The sequence below is a fragment of the Amblyomma maculatum genome, chromosome 4 (genome assembly GCF_055883805.1).
Source record: "Amblyomma maculatum isolate TAMU_Amacu chromosome 4, ASM5588380v1, whole genome shotgun sequence".
Classification (NCBI taxonomy): domain Eukaryota; kingdom Metazoa; phylum Arthropoda; class Arachnida; order Ixodida; family Ixodidae; genus Amblyomma; species Amblyomma maculatum.
In genome coordinates this window covers 121,891,076-121,912,590 of record NC_139347.1, presented here as the reverse complement: position 1 = coordinate 121,912,590, position 21,515 = coordinate 121,891,076, and positions in this window count along the sequence as shown.

The window sequence follows — 21,515 nt, the reverse complement described above, 5'->3', positions numbered from 1 at the left end:
CCGTCATTGCACCCACACCACTTCAGTGACGGAAGACGGCTGTTGCGACGCGCGTCTCTTTCTCAAGGCGAAATATTAATGACTCATGCTGTCGTGGACAAAGTGTGTGCCACTTTTGCGGCGTTCTGATCGGCCGAGGCAGGATGTGTCCCTGCCATCTGCAATGTCACACTTGAACGCGCGCCAAGGAACGCCACCTGACAGGAGTGATGGTGTACTGTCCAAACTCGCACTTGCCGGAGAAAGTGTTATAGATACTGCGTCTTTCCTTTCCTGTGAATCAATTATAATTATATGTAGCACTGTGACGAATGCCGACAAGAGGCTACCGATGGGAGGCTAATTATAGGATATGAAGGGTACGCTTTCAGAGGCCCTCTAATTTTAAGGTGAAAGGCTCATACTGTCGTGGACAAAGTGTGTCCCGCTTTTGCGACGGCTGCCGCGTGGCGTTTCTTGGCGCGCGTTCAAGTGTGGTACTTCAGACGGCAGGAACGCAGACAAGATGAGACTTCTGGAAGAAAGGCGCAGTACCTGTCATACTTTCTCCGAAAAGTGTGCGTTTGGATAATGCGCCATTGATCCTGTCGCGGAGCGTTCCTTGGCGTGCGTTCGAGTGTGGGATTGCAGATGGCAGGAGCGCTAGACAAGATGAGGCTCTCAGGCTTTCGCCTTTCAATGCTTTAGTCCCTAAAGTTGCTCGTAATTTTTCATTCTTTTCTATTGCCTCCGCTGGCCGTACGAGGCAGCGGAGGTGGCTCAGCTACAGAGCCAGTAGCAGGCCAGTGTATTTTTCTTTTCCTTCTTCTTACAGCCACAACGACAACAACGGTACACAATCGCTTCTGTCGCGCGGCGTTCCTTGGCGCGCGTTCAAGTGTGGCATTACAGAAGCAGCGCTAGACAAGAACTAATCTTGTGGAATCTCATGGAATATGACAGATCTCGCGCACAAGTCTCGCGCACAGCTCTTGCGTAGTGGATTTCGTTCCATGAGCCAAGAAAGAATTTCGCTTTAATATTCTTATACGGCGCTCCAACTCATTAAATTGCAGGGATCGATTTTTAGGTATTGCGCTAATGCAATGCATAAAAGTGACGCTAATTGGTAGCAGAAACAGTTCAGTTGCGTCTCTCTCCGGCACAATATAAATGAACATCGACTGCCATTCTAAACGTCTAAACGTCATTACTCGGCGCAGCCCCACTCTTCCGCTGTTAAAAGAATCGATTGTGCGGTTTCCAGCGCCCACTTATGCCTTAAATAAGGTCTGGAAAAGGCGAACAGCGCCTTCGGTCACTGTGGTTATGCAATTTATATTTAATTGTCACCAAGAAGAGCATTAACTTGTCAGCTGAACAGAATCGGAGTTACTTTCTCTGCTTCTCTGCTTGCATCCTTTTGTACGAATCGGCATATCTACCACTGATGCTCAGTAAACGACTGCTGTAGAGCACCTTATATCATGCAAGGCGGCAGTGCGTACTGCGACACTTTGCAGGCCGGGAATAGTCTTTGCGGTACGTGTCGCTGCGGGTAGGTGCCTGTTTAAAGGAAGAACCTAAACTTTAAGGTATCTTGGAGGGGTTTTTAAAGACGGTCTTCCATAATTTTTCTCCAGTGTAGTAAACAGGGAAGTTTTTGACCAACTGCCATATTTCGGCAATAAGAAATACGGCAGTGCGGTCTGTGCATTTTTTTTTTGGGGGGGGGGGGGGTCACCTAACATGCTTAAGATAGAACTTCATGGTTAGACAATTATTTACCCGACGTTACTAATCAACTGTTTAACTGTTGGTTTAAAGGGGCAAAATACAATGCGAGATTAAAACCCGTCGCAATAGAATGTGAACCATGTTTCTTCAATTGCTTTATTCGCCCCGCCTGGGTGGCGCAGTGGTAAAGGTGCTCGACTACTGTTCCCAAGGACGCGGGATCGAATCCTGGCCACGGCGGCCACTTTTCGATGGAGGCGAAAAGCAAGGCGCCCGTGTGCTGTGCGATGTCAGTGCACGTTAAAGAACCCCAGGTGGTCGAAATTTCCGGAGTCCTCCACTACGGCATCCCTCATAGCCCGAGTCGCCTTGGGACGTTAAACCCCACAAACCAAACCAAACCAATTGCTTTAATCGGCAGTGCGTCTCGAAATATCGACTGCCGAAAATGCGCCTTTGAGGTCTCGTTGAGGTGGCTTTCTGCAGCGCATTAAAATCTAACAACGCCGTTATGCGTGGTAATGTCGTCAAAGACTTGTTAACTTTTTTTAATCGATATTTATTGCCTCAGGGCTCAGTAGGGTATGAGATGAAGGATGAATAAATGATCAAATTAATGGGAAAAGGTTGGCTGATTTTATGAAGTCCAAGAGTGAGCGATGATGAGGTCCCTGCGTCCAAGCGACTATGAGGCAGGATTGGTTGCTGAAAGGCCAGCTATCCTCAGGTGTCGGATTCGTGTTGGTTTGAGCGCTGGGCAGTCTCACAGCAAATGGTGAATGTCGGCCTCAACATCTTCGTTTTTGCAGATCGGGCACCCTGGGCGGGGATATAAGTGTCGGAAGTATGACCACGTCCTAGTGACAGCTGGTGTGAGGGCAACACCGACCCGGATCCTCCTAAGCGCAACCTCATCTGCACGGGTGAGACCGCGGGGAAGGGATACCGCACACGGAGGGATAAAGGCACGTGTGCGGTGACGGAGGTGTTCCTTTCTTGATAAAAAGAGGGTATAGCGTCGTCCACTTAAGAAACCGTGGGATTGATGCGTCTTGGTCACGAGGCGGGTCGAAATCAGCTTGACTTTGGGAAGGCAGCAGGTGCCGTGGCCCCCACTCAATGCGTACTGACTGTGGGATGCGCGCCGCAAGCTGGTGGATATCTTGGCAATTTTAGGGCAGCGGCTGACACGTCGGAGCAAACGTACTGCTTGAAGTGCGTCAGTGCGGATGACAACGTGGGCTGTAGGGAACATGGTTATGGAAGCCACGGAGCAGAGTGCCTCCTGAACTGCCATGAGCTCACCGCAGAAAGATTTAAGTGGTTCCGAAAGCCGAAACGTAGTGGTCTGATTCAGGCTAGGTCTCCGTGGACAGTAGATTGCTGATTTTGGCTTCACAGCCTTGCAGGCTTCCATCTACGTACACTACAATGGAATCTTGAGGCAGGTGAGTATCTTGCTCTTCAAATTTCTGGCGAAGCAACGATGCCGAGTTGGCAGACGTTTATCTGCGAATATCGGTTGGCTTGTTGTCTCCTAACTGTACAAATTTTCAGGTAGGGAGAACTGGCGCAGGTGGCTGAATAACAATGTGTGAAGTTGCATACGCCCTCAGTGCTTGAGTGGAATGTGACAAAGAGGCCTTGAGTCTGCGAGCATCACGGCGCTGCTGCACCACTTCATCGATGGTGTTGAGCTGCGCATTCTCCTGTAATGCTACGACCGGAGTGATTCCTGGAAGGCATGTAATGGTTCTCATTGCTTCTCGGTTCACAGATTCAAGGCGATCCCATTGTGCTCTTGTGAGATGCTAGAACTGGGCTTGATAAATAATATGTGGCTGCAGCACCGCCCTCACCAACTGGTGTGCAACAGACGAACCAGTGCCACCCGTTTTAGGTGCAATTCTTCTTATTAAACTCATAGTTTGAAGTGCTTGCTTTTTTGCCTGAAAAAGCAAAGCAGTCGCTGATCCTGATTGGTGGATTGTTAAGCCCGGCATTTTCAGGCTCGAACTTTCTTGTAGTGGGGTGCCTGATAGAGAGAGAGGCGAATTGGATTTGAGGTAAGTATACGGCGTCCCCAGCGGTTGGCGACTGACGTGTATGTAGTTTAACACACAGAAAGTTGAAGGCCAATGGAGGATGCGTAATCAGAGGTTACATCTAATGCTGACTAAAGGGCGGCCTCTTGAGTGAGATCATGAGTGCTCCATAGCGTGATATCATCTGCGTATTGTAAAAATTTGATTTCAGTGGCATCATGTAAGCGCCACGCCAATGGGATGAAAGTAATATTGAACAATGTCGGAGACAATACTGATCCCCGGGGGTACGCCACGTAGTGAAACTATAATGAACCAACTGTGTCACCACTGAGGCGTATTGCAAATTTTCTTCCGTCCAAAAATGATGCGACAAAAGTGCGTACTCTCGGAGGGAGATGAAGCATGTCAATGGCATTCAGGATTGCAGAATGGCTGATGTTGTCATATGCCTTTTCAACGTCGATTGCTAATATGGTACGTACATTGCGGCTGCGGGTAGATGATAGAACTGCTGATGCCAAGACCGCCAACCCGTCCTCTGTACCTATGTATGGACGAAATCCAATTTGAACAGGGTGATAAAATCCGTACTGTTCAAGCCACCAAGAAAGTCGTGTGGCTAGCATTTGTTGCAAAACGTTGATGTTAAGGAGATTGGTCGTAAGTGGGCGAGGTCCGTTGGAGGCTTCCCAGGTTGAAGAATAGAGATCACGATAGCTGTTTTCCAGCTCTCGGTTACGACATCATCAAGCCACACTTTGCTTATGGTGTCTAGTAGTTGAGGGAGTGCAGCAGTACTGGGGTTCTTGTAAATCTCATACTGAAGTTTGTCCAGGTCGGGCGCTGATTTCTGTTTTGCATCGTCAATTGCAGCCAGCAGCTCAGACATCGAAAACGGACTCGCAATTCCATCTGCGTCGGCAGCAGATGGTAGTTTCTATGCGTTTGCAGGGATACCTGCCAAATTAAAATTTGCAGCTGAAGGAGGCAATATATCTTATTTTGGGAAAATTTTTCGAGCAGCCTCTTTGGCGAAATCGCCCGGCGACAGATTAGCGCAAAGCATGCTGTTGCGGCTGCATCAGTTGAACGACGACCGTGTTCCATTGGACGAAACATTCGTCAGAGTGAGGCATTCGAATATTTATCAAAAAAGTGTTCACACCATGCATGCCACTGGTGTCGCGAGAGATCGCGTTCATATCTGCGAGCCTTCGCAATAAGATAATTCAGTCGTGTACGTGCCGGCCCCGAAGTAGGGCCTCGCGTAGCCCACAAGTTAAGCAGGCCAAGATCTGGTACCGGTCGACCTACATCAATCCAGGTAGTAGTCGTAGCGCTGTTTAGTGCTCTTTGTATACAGTCAACAAGAAGTGACGACGATTCTGAAGACATACTGTCGAGACATGAGCGAAAGCTGTCCCAGTTGGTCACAGAACATTTGCGGCGTAAAGGACGGAGACGGGAGGGATGGAGACCGATAATGATAAGGTGGTGATTACTTCCCCAGCAGTCTGGCTCCATGTGCCACGAGGGAGTTCCCGCGCCCAACCACCGCGTCAGGTCTGGAGCATAGGTATACACTACGTATATGTGACGCACAGGCCGTGTTGCTGTCCCAGGGTGATTAAGCAGAACACACAGGGCATCAGTGAAGGCGTCCCACACACGCCTACCACGAGGGCTTGCAGTCGGATACCCTAAATTCGGGTCATCATCATCATCATCATCAGCCTGACTATACCCACTGCAGGGCAAAGGCCTCTCTCATATTTCTCCACTTAACCCGGTTCTGTGCTAGCTGCATACACTTGACCCCTGCGATCTTCTTAATCTCATCCGCCCACCTAACTTTCTGCCGTCCCCTGTTACGCTTTTCTTCCCTTGGAATCCAGTTTGCTACCCTAAGCGACCATCGGTTATCCTCTCTTCGCACTATATGTCCTGCCCATGTCCATTTCTTCTTCTTAATTTCCACTAGAATGTCGGTAACTTGAGTTATTTCTCTGACCCACTCTGCACATTTCCTATCTCTTAATTTTACCCCTACCATTTTTCGTTCCATAGCCCTCTGGGTTGTCCACAACTTACGTAGAACTCTCTTGGTTAGCCTCCACGTTTCAACGCCATAGGTGAGTACAGGTAAGATGCAACTGTTATATACTTTCCTCTTTAGCGATACCGGTAAGCTGCTAGTCATAATCTGTGAGTGCTTGCCAAAAGCGCTCCATCCCAATCTTATTCTTCTTGCTATTTCTGTTTCATGGTCCGTATCTGCGGTTACTACCTGTCCTAAGTAGACATATTCGCCTACTACTTCCAGTACTTCGCTACCTAATGTGAGCTGCTGTTCCTTCCCGAGGCTGTTGAACATTACCTTAGTCTTCTGCATATTGATTTTCAAGCCTACCTTTCTACTTTTCCTGTCTAGGTCATCAATCAATATTTGCAGTTCATCCCCCGAGTTAGTTAGCAAGGCAATGTCATCAGCAAATCGCAGATTACTGAGGTATTCTCCATCTACCCTTATCCCTAACTGCTCTCATTCCAAGTCACTGAATACTTCCTCTAAGCAAGCTGTGAATAGTACTGGGGAGATTGCGTCTCCTTGCCTAACACCTTTCTTTATGGGAATTTCGTTACTTTCTTTATGCATAACTATGGTTGCTGTGGAGCCACTATATATATATCTTCCAGCACTGTCACGTACGGCCAATTCGGGTGAGGGGCGTTAAAGTCGCCTCCGACTAAATTTGGACACTCGGGGTATTGCCGACGGACACTTAATAACCAGCCAAGATTATTACGGGAAGGGGCGCCTCCAGCTGGTCTAACGTAATATGAAACAAGCACAACGGCTCCTTTCAGAAGTTTCGCAGCAACTTCTACTACCTCTTGATATGATGTGCACCAGTTTTCGATAGCAAGGCGCACATGAGGAATACGCGTTTCAGTATATACCGCCGCCTTTCCCGGGGGAGAAGCAGTCTGCACGCGACGGTCGGTCATTGAAGAAGACACGTAGCAGCTGAAGCCCGGAATTGATGGCAAGGCGTTCGGTTCCTGTAGTAACATAGCCCACACCCGGAGCTTGTTAAATCGCAGTCGGGTCTTAAGCTCGCCCACCTTCGTGGAAATGCCTCTACAGTTCTACTGTAGTACACCAGGACGACCGGAATTCGCCATTTTCGTGTACTAGTCCAAGCGCTGCAGTATCACAGATGCCAGGTTGGACAACTGGGTGACCATATAGCGGAGCAGCGATGTTGCAGAGTTATCATTGGGCGTTGTGGTACACTAGGAATAGGCAGCAAATGGCCTTGTTGCGCGGGATGAAGGCGGCGGTGCTGGGCAATTGCTAGATTTGGCGGTTACTTCTGCAGCTCGCCGAAGTCGAGCAAGCATTTCGCGGTGTTGTCGGTGTTTAGAGACCTCTGCTAAGAGACGATTGATTTGCTCATCCACTACAGCCATATCGTCGTCTGGTAATCAGTACGCTGCTGTATTGGCTGTTGTCGACGGCGTTTCTTAAGCACTGTATCGTTAGACTTTTTCTTAGCTGGAGGTGCATTCGAAGCGGGCTCAGGAAGCTCTGGCCACTTGTCATCATCCCACTGGAGAGCTGCAAAGTGATTGGATGTCTGCACTGGTGTCATGTCTTCTATTGGCCAATGCTTAGCGTTCTGAAGACGAGCCTGCTGCGTTGCCTTTTGCTTTGTCGGACAACTTGGAGATGTTATCTCGTGGTCGTCCGATTTGCAGAGGCCGCATCGGCATGTAACTTTCCCTTCAGACACACCGTCATCGGTAGCAGCAAAACGGCAAGTTTTGCGCATGTGCCCTGCCCGGAAACAGTTGTAACAGTAAACAACACTCGGTTTATATGGCCGCGGCCTTAATATGGAGCCGTAGTACTACAGACAGGCTGGGTGTGTCGGAGGGTCTTGCACGGTGATCATGCAGGAACGCCCCTTTTCTATGTGTCGGGCCTAAAGTCGAGAAGGTGTTGGTATGACTCGGTGCGTGGGGCATTACAGCTCACGCTGAAGGGTTGCTTGATCTGCGTTTACGTCAATGTTGTAAACGACGCAACGCTGCAAGTCGGAGCCTTCAACTAGATACACTTGCAGAGGCACTGAGATCTCACTTGTGATTGAAATACAACTAAGCGTTTGTATACGTTCCACCGCAGTGAGTGTCGGGAGCCACAAAGCTATAGTGTGACTTCTACCTTGCCGTGAAGCCCGAAAACCTCTGGTTCCGAGATACGCGTCCAAGTTGGCCTGGATGATCCTGTTTGGTATATCGGTCAGGCTTTGGTTGGCTAGTGATTTATTCGCCACTTTATAAGATGTCGATCCCGGTGTAGGCGCAACCCGGTTTTCGAGAGTTAAACAGGAGCGCTTTCCTTGATAGCCATCACTTGCCAAAGACGAATTCGGTTGATTATCTTTCGAAGGACGCTTGTTAGGGGCACGGGTGCTCGTTGACACGGATGGTCGTGCCGATAGAGCACGTCTCCTCATGGCGCAATATTGGATGTCCATCTCGGCGTGTTGACTGCGTGGCCATAGCCGTGCTCCGTCCAGAGAACAGTTCACTTACTTACGCGATAAATTAAGCACACTTCGACTGTATATACATATGAGAAAAGTAATAGAAACATGTTTCTGAATGTGCAATGTCGAAAGGACAATTCAAGGAGATTTGAAGAAAACATTTTCGACACCGATATTTCGAACCACACTGCCGATTTAGAAAATTTAAAAACGAGGGGCTTATTTCGGATCTTGATGGCCCTTAATATACATAAAATCAAATCAGTTTATTTGCCACCTAGAAATTTTCAAATGAAGGGGAGCAGCGAGAAAGGTTTATTAGTAAATTTTAGTTAACTTATCGCACAATCAACGAGCTACTTCGCATACGTGATGTTTGCTTTGCTCTAAACCACGACTGTACAGGCCGCACAAACGTAGATATTGTAGTTTCTTAAGAACGAGTTTTTAAACGGTGAAAAAGCACCCTGTATAGATAGATCAGTTTTTTTAGTATTAGGACCGCGATGGCCGTCGGAAAGATGGCCTTCTACTATGCGTTGGGTGTGTTGAAAAAAAGGTGCGGTGAGGAGAGAGATGTATATACATACAAGCATATTTAGTGGCATTGCAATCACCACTCGAAGCCCGCGTCTCTCGAACATCGTGACAAATAATACTTGCGTTGTCTGGAGAGGTTTCAAACATTCAGGCTAGGCCTGTGCCAGTCGTGCGAGCATAGTCTGCTATAAGCATCAAGGAAGCGGTCAGTGTAATATTTTGCGGCCATATATTAGGAACACTGATAGTATAATAAGGAAGTAATTACTGACTGACATCGACTCAAGCTCAACCATACGACTAAAAAGGGAAGTTATACACTTTTCTCTCAAACTTGTAGTTAAAGAAAGCTTTGTCCTAGTCCAGGGACGAATTTTCGTTAACTGCGAAGTTTCTGAGCAAGCTCTACAGGTTTACTTTGTAGCCGTATGGCTGCGCTTTAGTGGATATAACTATTCCCTTATTAGAAATCTTCTCCACCTTGTGGAACTCCGCTAAACATTCGACCAACCACAATATTTCAATAGTATATGCTCCAGAGCCAAAACATGGCGCGCTTCGGGGAGTCTTGGTAAACAATTAAATAATTCAGTTAGGAGCTTTTTCTATGCACCAAGCATGCATGAGGCACGGAATTTTGCGCGGCACAGAAGATGTCACTGTCGGGCCTAGCTTTTTAAGATCAGTGTGTCGAGTGCTTATAGCAGCACCCATGATCTCACTGTCAAAGGATGCCAGTTGTAATTTTTTTTCAGTAAAACGCGACTGCTGACTCTTACACTCTACACCAGCGCCCTGTGACAGAGCGAATAGACACAGTTCGCTTGAGCTGAGGTAATGCTAGCAAAGCACTGCCCGTAACTACCGTCGTTTCTATGCCGTTAGTGGAGTAGCGCGCAGGCCTTAGTTCAACCTTTCACTTGCCACACTGCTTAGCACTCGTGTCACTGATGTTCTGATCTAACGGGTTGGCACCAATTGGCACCACGAACCGAGGTTCTCGAAATACTTTTTCAGCAAAAGTTCCACTGCTCATTATTTTCTTTCCGCACATTTACGAGAACAGTTACAGCCCGCGTGGTTTGTAAACTGCTGGATAAAATCCCAAGAAAAACGGTTGTAACCCGAGCATGATCAGCTCAGTATGTTAGATAATTTCCACCTCACACTTATTTTGCAGTTGCGTAGGGAAGCCCTGTATGAAGCAATCCTGGCTGTCCTTGTCGCCATCGCCAAAAGACGCCCACTCTGTCTGTGTATTTTGCCCGGCACGATTTTACGCTACATGTCAACTCTGGCTCAAGGCGACGACTTCTCGGCCCTTTTTCATCGCAGAAAATTGGAGGACGCTCATGCTTCACCTAAAAGAGACGCGAGGAAACTTCGCGTGCTTGAATTGCAATAGAGCTCTCTTGGTATATTGCATAGCTCACCAATCGTGCCAATGCGGCAACATGCACTGGAAAGTAATACCCAGAAAATTCAAGATAGTGCTGGACGAACAATATTTAAGGCGTTTAAAGGGTAAAAGTCACAAATGCGAAACTCGATGAAGCTTCGATTTGTGTCATGTAAGTTGTTTTCTTAGCCTTTGTCGAACATTGGGTTTGTGGGGTTTAACGTCCCAAAGCGACTCAGACTATGAGAGACGCCGTGGTGAAGGACTCCGGAAATTTCGTTTCGACCACCTGGGGTTCTTTAACGTGCACTGACATCGCACGGCACACGGGTACCTTCCTTTTCGCTTCTACCGAAAACCAGCCGCCGAGGCCGGGATTTGATCCCGCATCCCTGGGAACAGTAGTTCGAGCGCCGTAACCACTGCGCCACCCCGGCGGGGCTTTTGTCGAACAGTAAAATAACAACAGCAATAGCTTGGTTAGGCCGCGGATAGTACGAGACCATAATCCTTTGCTCTAGCGTTGCGCCTTTCTGTTCACCGATCTCAGTGCAGATTCCGGGCTTACATTAGGCGGCCTCTGACCAGACAAGTTTTTTTTAGCCGCTCCCTGGCGCGGCCATTTTCTGCCGACTGGCGCTCTGCCGCGTGGGCGCTTTCTTGGGGACTGCGGGGCCGCGGTATTGCCGCGGCCGCGCCTGCACGGTAGCCACGTTTAGCTAGCCTTCGGGCGCTAGAGAACATCGCCAAAAATATTTTCCCTGCACGGTGCGCTAGCGATTTCATTTGCTTGTCGTAGAGTTAAAATCGATTTGTTATTTATGGGGTTTAGTTTGACGTTCACATTACCTCTGGTGAATACGTTCGCTCTTATAAAAGTTACCTGTGTTGGTCGTCATCACGCAGCTGTGCTAATGATGCCGTTGCGGTCCCTTAGTGACAATAAAATGTTTGTGAACAATTGCTAACATTACTCTTGCGTATGACTCGTATATAATTCCACTTCCAATGCGCTCTTCTTCCTTCAGTGTTCTCGTTTGCGTGGTGCGCGCCAGTCATATATATGGCTAAAGCATCATAATATTTTCCAGTAGTCCTGCATTATATTTTCACGCTCTAATGAGCTGTACTGAACAGCTAAGAATAATCGCAGACCAACCAACGTTTCGCTCCTTTCCGCTTCTAGCGGATATGTTATGCCGAATTTCGGTAGCAAAACTCTCAAAGGCCGCCAAGGTTTCTACTCCTCTTGCGAACACTGTCACTTGCTCGAAGCCGAGAGCAACTGAGTAATAAGATTGTTTTTGTATCCTTTTCTTAATGGGAATAAAACGTTAAAACTCACGTTCCCATGACAGATCGACGGGCTGTATCACCTTCTCCATGTTAATAGCCTGTAAGAGCAGTGGGAATGAGGAGTTAATGATCGTTCTTGTTTATGAAATCGAAATGTTGAAAATCATGCTCACTATAACAAATAATATAGCAAAATTTCTTCTGTGGGGTTTGTGCACTAGGTTGATTTTCTCGTGTACGCTCATGACAACGAAATTCATTTCCGTGTTTTTTCACACTTGTCTATGAACAGAACTTCCAACATGCTTACAAAAAAGTTTGCTGGACACGAACTCCATACGCGGTGAACATTCGCTCTGTAATCGGTGCGATTAGAAGCGACTTGGTGTTCAACACGTGTAAACGCCTTTTTTTTTTAATTGGGAGAAGTTGTGATGATGTGGATTATGGCAAATTGTGCGTACAACAAGACGCTAGCGAAATGAAAAGCGCGCGCCTGAGCGCCCGTCCGTGAGGCAGTCACGTGCAGGGTATGTATGCGGACGTCGCAGCTTGTAGCAGTGCAGGGACGCGCCTTTTATGTTCGAGTTGAAAGTCACGTCTGCGGGTCCGGAGTTTTGCTTCACTGGGGAGCAGGCCTTCGAGCAGCCCTTGCACCACTCGAACTGCCAGCCCGCTACTATTCGACACTTTCATACACCCGACGCATCGTTGGTAGCAAGCTGAGCGCTTCTGAAAGGGTGGAGAGGCCGCAGCCGATGCCCGTGTCCTGTGAACGCACAACTGAAGCAATGGCGCTACTTTACTTTTGCAGAACCTAATGAAGTGAGTCTGTTTTAAGAGCGACAAAATTCGTTCCTCCAGCTACAAACGCGTCCACCGCTTGGTTCCCTCATCATGACCTTGAAGCTGAGCCAAAGTCAAATTGAGATTTATACTGGCTAGCGATAGGTACCGCCCGATGTGTTCTACTCTGGCCAGCTGGTGCGTGGTCACATGACTGACTAACCACTTGACCATGACTACTGACCTTTATTTTGTCTTTCACTTTTGATCTCTAGCTTAGGCACGCGATGACGTCAGCTGGTGACCTGAACATTAGCAAAACCAAGCAAAACAGGTATCGCTCTTGGCATTTGTTTTAACTGCATTTAACCACTGGTAGTTTTTATGCAATGTCACCCACGTTACCTCGCTTTCTTTTCCGTCATCGCATGGAATACATATCCCTGAGTGTATATCCATGTTCTCTGTCCAGGGTTCCTGGGCAGGCCTGGGGCTATTACTTCTAAAACAATGATTAATCCCGCTGCCACCACACTATACATAGAACGATCACTCTATTGTGATAAAACATACTAAGGGCGATTACGACACTCTCAAGTACGAAATTTGATAGCAGCTATTTAAGCGTTAGGTAGCGAAGTACTGGAAGTAGTAGGCGAATATGTCTACTTAGGACACGTAGTAACCGCAGATCCGGACCATGAAAAGGAAATAACAAGAAGAATGAGATAGGGATGGAGCGCATTTGGCAAGCACTCGCAGATTATGACTAGTAGCTTACCGGTATCGCTCAAGAGGAAAGTATACAACAGTTGCATCTTGCCTGTACTCACCTATGGGGCTGAAACGTGGAGGCTAACCAAGAGAGTTCTACTTAAGTTGAGGACAACCCAGAGGGCTATGGAACGAAAAATGGTAGGGGTAACATTAAGAGATAGGAAGCGTGCACAGTGGGTCAGAGAAATAACTCAAGTTACCGACATTCTAGTGGAAATTAAGAAGAAGAAATGGACATGGGCAGGACATGTAGTGCGAAGAGAGGATAACCGATGGTCGCTGAGGGTAACAAACTGGATTCCAAGAGAAGGAAAGCGTAGCAGGGGGCGGCAGAAAGTTAAGTGGGCGGATGATATTAAGAAGTTCGCAGGGGTCAAGTGGATGCAGCTAGCACAGAACAGGGTTAAGTGGAGAAATATGGGAGAGGCCTTCGCCCTGCAGTGGGTATAGTCAGGCTGATGATGATGATGATGATGATGATGTATGTATGTATGTATGTATGTATGTATGTATGTATGTATGTATGTATGTATGTATGTATGTATGTATGTATGTATGTATGTATGTATGTATGTATGTATGTATGTATGTATGTATGTATGTATGTATGTATGTATGTATGTATGTATGTATGTATGTATGTATGTATGTGTGTGTGTGTGTGTGTGTATGTATGTATGTATGTATGTATGTATGTATGTATGTATGTATGTATGTATGTATGTATGTATGCATGCATGCATGTATGCGTGTGTTTGTGAGTGCAGTTACAAACCAATCTATTTTTACCATGATGAAAGAAAATTTCTCACAAGACAAAGAAGAGCCACGAACAAAGGGCGCAGAGCTGGTGGCTCTCTCTCTCTTCTGAGAAATTTTCTTTGGTTCGTGACTCTCAACTCGATGCGCTCGGCTACACCGTCAATGGCACCAACGACGACGCTATTCAATCGCCGTATACCGGCGCATGAGAGCTGCGCGCTAAAAGGGGCCCGAATTTGATTCCAAATGGACCAAAGCACTAATCGCCGCTCGCAAAATCGACATTTCTCTAATTTAAGTTGTAAGTCGGCATCCGGGAGGTATTGCGAAACAGTCTCGACGCGGGTCAGATGAGTCACAAAAATAGAGAAGACCGAATGTAATTGAAGGAGCAGAAGCAGCTCACCTAATTTAAGACAGTTGATTTTCTTGCCTTTGGCAACGAAGCCCTCTCGCCAGGGCGCACGTGGTAAGTCCTTAATAGGCATGTTGCCGTCACCATATGACAATAATGTGGCGGGGAAAGTGAGTAGAAGAGAGAGAACGCAACCTTCATGCGCACTTTTCATTCGCTTTGTCACGCATTTTTTTTTTCAAGCACTAGCGCTGCGACTAGATAATTAGGGTCACCCAGATGGCTAGTTTTGCACGCGCGAAAAGCGAGTAAGGTTTACGTAAGTTTGGTTTATTTCGTTTTGGGGGTTTAACGTCTCAAATCAGCTCAGGCTAGAAATCCCTCAACACCTCCTCCCCCTCCCCCCCCCCCCCCTTCACCCCGCGGGAAGCACTGGTGCTTCTACGAGGGGGCCCAGACCACTTCACAGATTAACCTCTAGGGGAATGTACTTCAGCTTTTTGTTCACGACTTAAATTGTGCTGCCGACTAGACTTTGCCTCTCTGATTTTTAATTAATTGACTGCTTTGTTAGCATAAGATGAGGAGCGGTTTCCTGCTTGGTGCCGCTTGCCTCTATTTGCACCCTCGTCGAATATCTTTTTTTCTACAATGTAGCACACGGCTCCATGGAACAGAAGATAAATGAAATAAAATGTAAATGACCTAACAGAAAATAAGCGATGAATGTTAACCTTAACAATAATCTCCAAGCTTAAGCGTAGGCATGCAATGCATTGTTAAACATACTGTTGCAAATTCGCAGGGTCGCAGCGGAGCACCAGAGCAAGATGACCAGCATGGCAGGTTTATTATTCTGAACAGCCCGTGCCGAGCGTGCGCTCCGAGCACGTGCTGTACATCTTTATTTTCCTCTAACACGGCTGGTAACGCTGGTCTCAGCGCCTCCGTTTTATAGCGTCGGCGGGCGCTATAAGCTCATGCAAGGTTGTCTGAGGAAACTATAATTCATTCATTTTCCATTCTCACGAATGGAACAGCCCAAAGTAAAAACTGCATGAGAGTAAATTAAGCCGCCCTCGACCTCTAGTCTCGGACTACGAACTGAAAGATGGCGTGTTTCGGTTTCGAAATTCTCTTGGGCTTGCATCCTGGAATTTTAATGTTCACACGTAAAGTAGCAACAATGTCTGGGCCAAATACAATGGCAGAAGAGCTCAGACTGCACATATATCGCACTTTATGAAGGTGATTTTTGGAGCTAGGTGTCGGCAGTTAGTGACGCCTTTGCAGATTATTGCAAACGCTGTAGTAAGCGCTGTATATCGCTGGAAAATCTTACCGTCACTGTGGACTGGGACAAGCCTCACTCTATTCCTTCCATTCATGCATTCCCCGCTTACGTTGTAAACAATAAACCCACCCCTGGAACAACTTGGTGGAAGTGCGGGGCAGTTCTGGACCGTGCAGAACATCGACGAAGCTGGCGCCTGGCCGGGCGGCCGCTTGACCTAAGAGCCATGGTGAGCCATGAAGAAGGTCACTATTCGCTTACAACTGGAACGGCTACCAATTCAGGCTATAAATATCAAATACAGGTCAGTTCTTGGCCGCATCAGTGTGAGCCCAGAACATATTTCGGTCTCCCCGATGAGGTTGTAGAAATCGGCTGACGCACTACAAACAGGTCACCAAATATAATCGCTGGGATTCAGCCGCGCAACTCACAAAAGTGGTCTTTTTTCTGACCAGCGCAGCACTGTTATGGTTCGAGAACCACGAAGACAACCTCTCTACATGGGATAGGTCTGTGGAAGAGATAATTGTTTGGAGACTCCTCATCTCAACGAAGCAGGGCAGAACAGATTCTGTACCAACGACCACAGGGGCCAGGCGAGACGACTTGCATATCTTGAAACTTTGGCGCATCGTGAAATAACGCATTTGTCCGAATGAGACAGGGTTGGCCATAATTTAAAGGGGTTCGAGAGGATGTTTACATTTCCTGATTACAAAGGAAACCCTCGCCACTACCTCAGACGCTATCCACTACTGCCGCACGTTTGAAGCGTTAATAATGTGGCGCATTTCACTCAAATTTTGCACTTTTCAAACGTTCCAACAGTGACCAGCGTTGACTACACGGTCCGCGACAATCTTGACTCATTGGTCCACAGAGTTGTGAGTGACGGGCCGGCCTAGCACCTGCAAGGCGTCGACGCGCGGCCTGTGTACTGTTCAGCCACAACAGACTGAACACTCAGCGTCGTGGGCGTGGTAGCGAGGCCTTCTGCGCTACTCTAATGAACGCGCCTCTTCCCCTCTGAGCACCAAGTTTTCTCCGCAGTCGAACGTTCGTCGTACAGCTTGCCCGTCTATCAACCACCGTAGAATTCCTCCGGCGCCAGCACTTACGCCTTCCTTTTGTAGCCGACTTGTTACTAACGCGGACGCCGCGGCCACATCGCGTGGTTTCGTCAGCGCTGGCGACAGCAGGCCGCACGCTTTTGGACCTGATCTTGAGCAGGTTTCCGGAAGACCGACCGCGTTGAATAGAGTCAAGCAGTGATTCCACAGCTTCTTACCACAGCTTCACGCTATGAGCCCACACTCTCACCGAGAACGGTACCCGTCACCACGTTAACGACCGCTTAGACCGCCGGGAACCAAGCAGGAGCAGCCGATGGAGGCGAGGTCGCCGAACAGTTTTCTCAAATTTCTCTGCCTACTTTGATGTTGAAGAACAGAATGCGCGTTGGTGTAAATGGTTTATATACTTCTGCTTTAATGGACACGGAGCCATTTTTCTTGATGAGTCTCAGCTTCAACAATCGCCTCTAACAAACAGTAATGTTTTGTAGGGACCGAAGTAAACTTTGCGTTCTGTGGGTATCTCCTGCATGTCAGGCATTTTTGCTGGGGAAACGTTTCAAGTTGTTTGCAGATTTAGCACCAGCCGCGCATGATGTTATTCTAGGCATTGATTTTCTGCGCGATTGTGAAGCAGCAGTCGATTGCACAGCAGGCGAAATTTTCTGCGGCGCAATATTCTGTCTGCGTTTGTAAGGACTCACCTAACCGTAATGATGGAGCATTTTATGTCACCAGCAATATTAAGACGAAAGCCTTTAAGGCTCATTGTTGTCAGCAGAAGCTGTCGGCAGAGGTTGTCACACTTTCGTGAGCGCACCATATATGGGCATTGGTAAACAGTAACTAATTGAAAGGCAGTTAACGGGTTAATTGGTTGATTAGTAATGAGTAGTATGGTAGTTACGCAATTAAAGAGTTTAATATTTAGCTCATTAGTATCATCTATTAAAGAGAATCGCAACGCCTGAAGCACAGCCAGCAGAGCTTTGAAGCTGTACCAGGCTCCACGATTACGTCACACCTTCACTACTACTAATGTCAAATAGCTAACTAGTCACTAACCAGTGCTAACTAATGAGTTACTAACCAGTTCTATTTAAGTCACTAACTAGTTCTAATTAGTCATGAGTAATGACAGATGACTACGGCGCCATCACACGGTAACGTCATCGGTCGTGACGTCATGACCGGATGGGACGTCATCATGACGCCACATCCGACCATGACTAATAATCAGACATGATAATGACGTCACATCCGGTCATGACATCAGTACTAGTGATGACGTCACCAGTCGATTCAACGCCATTCAGTATCAAGTTTAGCAGGTGGCCCTGGCCCGCTGCTACGGAGGTTCAGCGAGAGATTGTCGAAATCGCGGGGAAACGCACTACACCGCCCTGTGCAGTGCAGCAGCTGACCAGAGCCGTCATCTACGAGGAACTCCAACACCACCTCCTCGTTTACACCGACGGCTCCGTGGCCAGAGACAGTTGCTCGCTAGCAGCGGCGGCTACCGTCCCCGCCCTGCAACTGCACAGACAGCTGCACCTGTCATACCTGGGTTTTTCCACCACGGCGGAGCTGCTGGGCCTACGCCTAGGACTGGATCTACTGCTTGAACTGACTCCGCCGCCACCCAGGTGTGCCGTGCTATGTGACTCCCGCGCTGCCCTCATCCGCCTTCGAACCACCGGCCGGGGAACTCCGCTGCTGTGTCAGATTCGCGCGCGTCTCAAGCGCTTGGCGGAGCGTGGCTGCGCTATACGGGCACAGTGGATCCCCGGGCACTGCGGCATAGAGGGCAACGAGTGTGCCGACGAGCTCGCTACCGCAGCACATGAACTCCCTCCTAGCGACGAGCAACTCGCTTTGGAGGATGTGCGTGCGGTAATCGACGATCACCTCCGGACGCAGCACCCCGACCCACGCATCGCAAGAGGTGAGCGCATTCACAGTGTCAGCGGCCGCTCGCTGACTCGGCTGCAACGCGCAATGATCCTCCGTGCACGCATTGGATGTGTGTGGCCTGGGGAACGACGGATGCGCCACGGACTTGCCACTAGTGACGTGTGTGACGGCTGTGGCGCGGTAGAAACTCTCGAAAATCTTCTACTGCGCTGCACCGCGCTAGCCGAACCACGACGTGAGTTGCTGGCGGCTTACAGAGCGCAGGGGGTAATCCCGGACAGCGTAGCTGTGCTCCTGTGGCCGCCGGGCTGTGCGCGCGTCCGCGAGCGAGCTCACGTGAGCCTGTGTGAGTACATCGAACAGGCGGGCTTGATGACCCGCCTATTTCACCTCGCCAGATAGTGCGCGCTGGGACTGAACGCTCCACGTGTGCTATTTCCCACAATAACGGCCGATCGCCCACGACAGCCGTCAGTGTTTTGTACAGTTGGCCAGTGCGTGCGTTGTGAACAGTTGCCTGGACGCAGAGCTATTGCGGAGGCCCGCCCGATGTGCCGAGTGCTCAGTGACTTAAGACATTTGCGGGTGGGCCTCAAGCAAACTACTGTATACTGTACCATAGTGTATATATTTCTTTTATTTTAGAGCGCAGCTCTGTCGTCCGTTCCTGGGTTTCGCGTCGGCGTCGGCCTCGTAACCAGCTCCGCCCCCCTTTCATCCCCCCAGCGCTAGCAGCGACCGACTGATACCGCTGGATGCCGCTGACGCCGCTAGAGTCAAGATAACGTGACTGCACAGAACACCGTCGCCGCCATGCAGAAAGAGGAGGGGAGGTTCCCCCCCCCCTGTTCCTGTGTGGCGGATAGGGTGCTCTTCAGTTGCCGACGCGCCGGTTATTTCACGTAGGCTCCGGCACGTCGACGAATACGTGACCACCTTCCCACGGCTAGACCTGGTTCTTGGCGCTGCGGAAGCGAGGGTATCATATTGTTTTCGTCGGCATCGGCGGCGTTGTCCATGAAACCAACTCCGCAGCTGGGGTTGACTCACTATCGGCGTCAGCAGCATCAGTCAGTCGCTGCTATCTCTTCCCTCCTCCCTTTATCGCGTTGTCCGCTTGCTGCGCGCGCTTCTGCCGCCATCGTTTGCCGCTGGATGTACACGCCGCCCCCCTCCCCCCTCTTCCTGCGAGTCTCCGGTTGTCAAAGCGCCGCCTCGAACTTAATTCATTTCTTCGCTCCTCGTCCAATGCAACCCCTGTGCGGTCTGGTCTGGTGGCGGCGGATCTGTATATGTGCACCGCCCGAGCCGAAATTGCCGCTGCCGTTCGCCACTGCGAAATTATCTGCCAGTTCTTTCTGAGCCATGAGCGAGACGACCGGTGGAAGTCCTCCGTCTGCTGCTGCTGCTGCTGCTGCTGCTGCTGCTGCTGCTGCTGCTGCTGCTGCTGCTGCTGCTGCTGCTGCTGCTGCTGCTGCTGCTGCTGCTTAGCCCTCCACTACGGCTCCTCTTTCTCTCTTTCCACCTTCACTCCCACCTTCCTCCCTTCCCTTACGGCGCGGTTGCGGTGTCCACAGAAAACAAGTGAGACAGTTACCGCGCCTTTCCCTTCCTATAAGTAAATCAGTTTTTTTTAATCAGTAAATCTGCAATGACGTCACGTGAATAACTCTATACGAAAAACTCAAGCAACCCACAGGACTGCCAAAAAATCTAATCATTCCCCCCTCCCTCGTAACATATGCATCCCATATTCAACAAAAAGAGGAGGAAGAAGAGAGCAGAAGCACTAATCAGACGTTGCGATTCGATCGACAGCAAGTCGGTTGCGTACTTGGACGCGGTAAATGGCAAAACGGGTGCGGCGGCCGCCTCGGTGGTCGACGGCCGAGGTGCCCCCGTATCAGCCGCCACCACTAGAAGCCGCAACACGGAAACGGCTGAAGAAGTTGCAATAGCACTCGCTTGCGTTCCATAATCAGCGATAGCAAAATGGCCATTTGTATTTTTGGAAAGGGTAGTGTTGCGCCGGAAGCAGCAAGACTTCTGGCCAGTAGACGATTAAACAGGAAAATTCTCCTAATTTGGACCCCTGCACACGCGTTCGTTCCTGGCAATGAAGCGGCCCACGAGTTAGCCCTAGCTCTCTACTTCCGGGTAACTGTAGAGCCGCCCGACTGACGGAATATGGACAAGCGTCTGCAACATTATACGGAGATTCTTGAAAAAAACATGTTAAGCAGGAGACTGGTGCCACCCGGATAAAAGTCTAAACAATATGGAGGCAGCCGCATGGCGGCGCCTGCAAGCTGGGAACTTTGTAAACCCGGTATGGCATATTATGTCCAAATGGACGATAGAGAAAACGATAAATGCAAGCACTGTGGGGAGAGAGGGATCTCAATCATAATATTTGCGAATGTGCTAGCTCCCCAGGGGCTAAAGCAAATATAAATTGTAGAGAAGCCTGGGAAGCCCTGCTACGGAGCGAGGGCCCTGCTTCACAGCAATCAGCCATCTGCCTGGCGGAAAATGTCGCGAAGAACCAAGACCTCTTTGCCTGTTTCTGATCACGGAGCTCTCGTCTCCCATCCCTTAGGCTCGCGTGCCGGGGGCGGGGATTGGGGGGCCTCCTTATCTGGTGGACGAATAAAGTTGTTATCATCATCATCACCATCTCTATATGGGCGTTCGATCCAGGCGTCCTCGAACGCCGCACCACAAAGCATTAGCGGCGTTTGAGATTCGTTTACAGCAAAGAAAAGACGCAGTATCTGTCACAAGTCTCCGCGGACACCTCAACCAAGCTGTAAAGAAAAGTAGGAAGGTGGCAGTGAAAAAAGCAAATTGTATGGCAGCAAAGAGAAGGCGCAGTATCTCACAATTCTTTGCGGACACCTTATTTGAGCTATAAACAAAAGGAGGAAGGTGGCAGTGAAAAATAAAGAGCTGCCATAGTGGAAGGCTTCAGACCACTTCGCAACAGCCGCTCT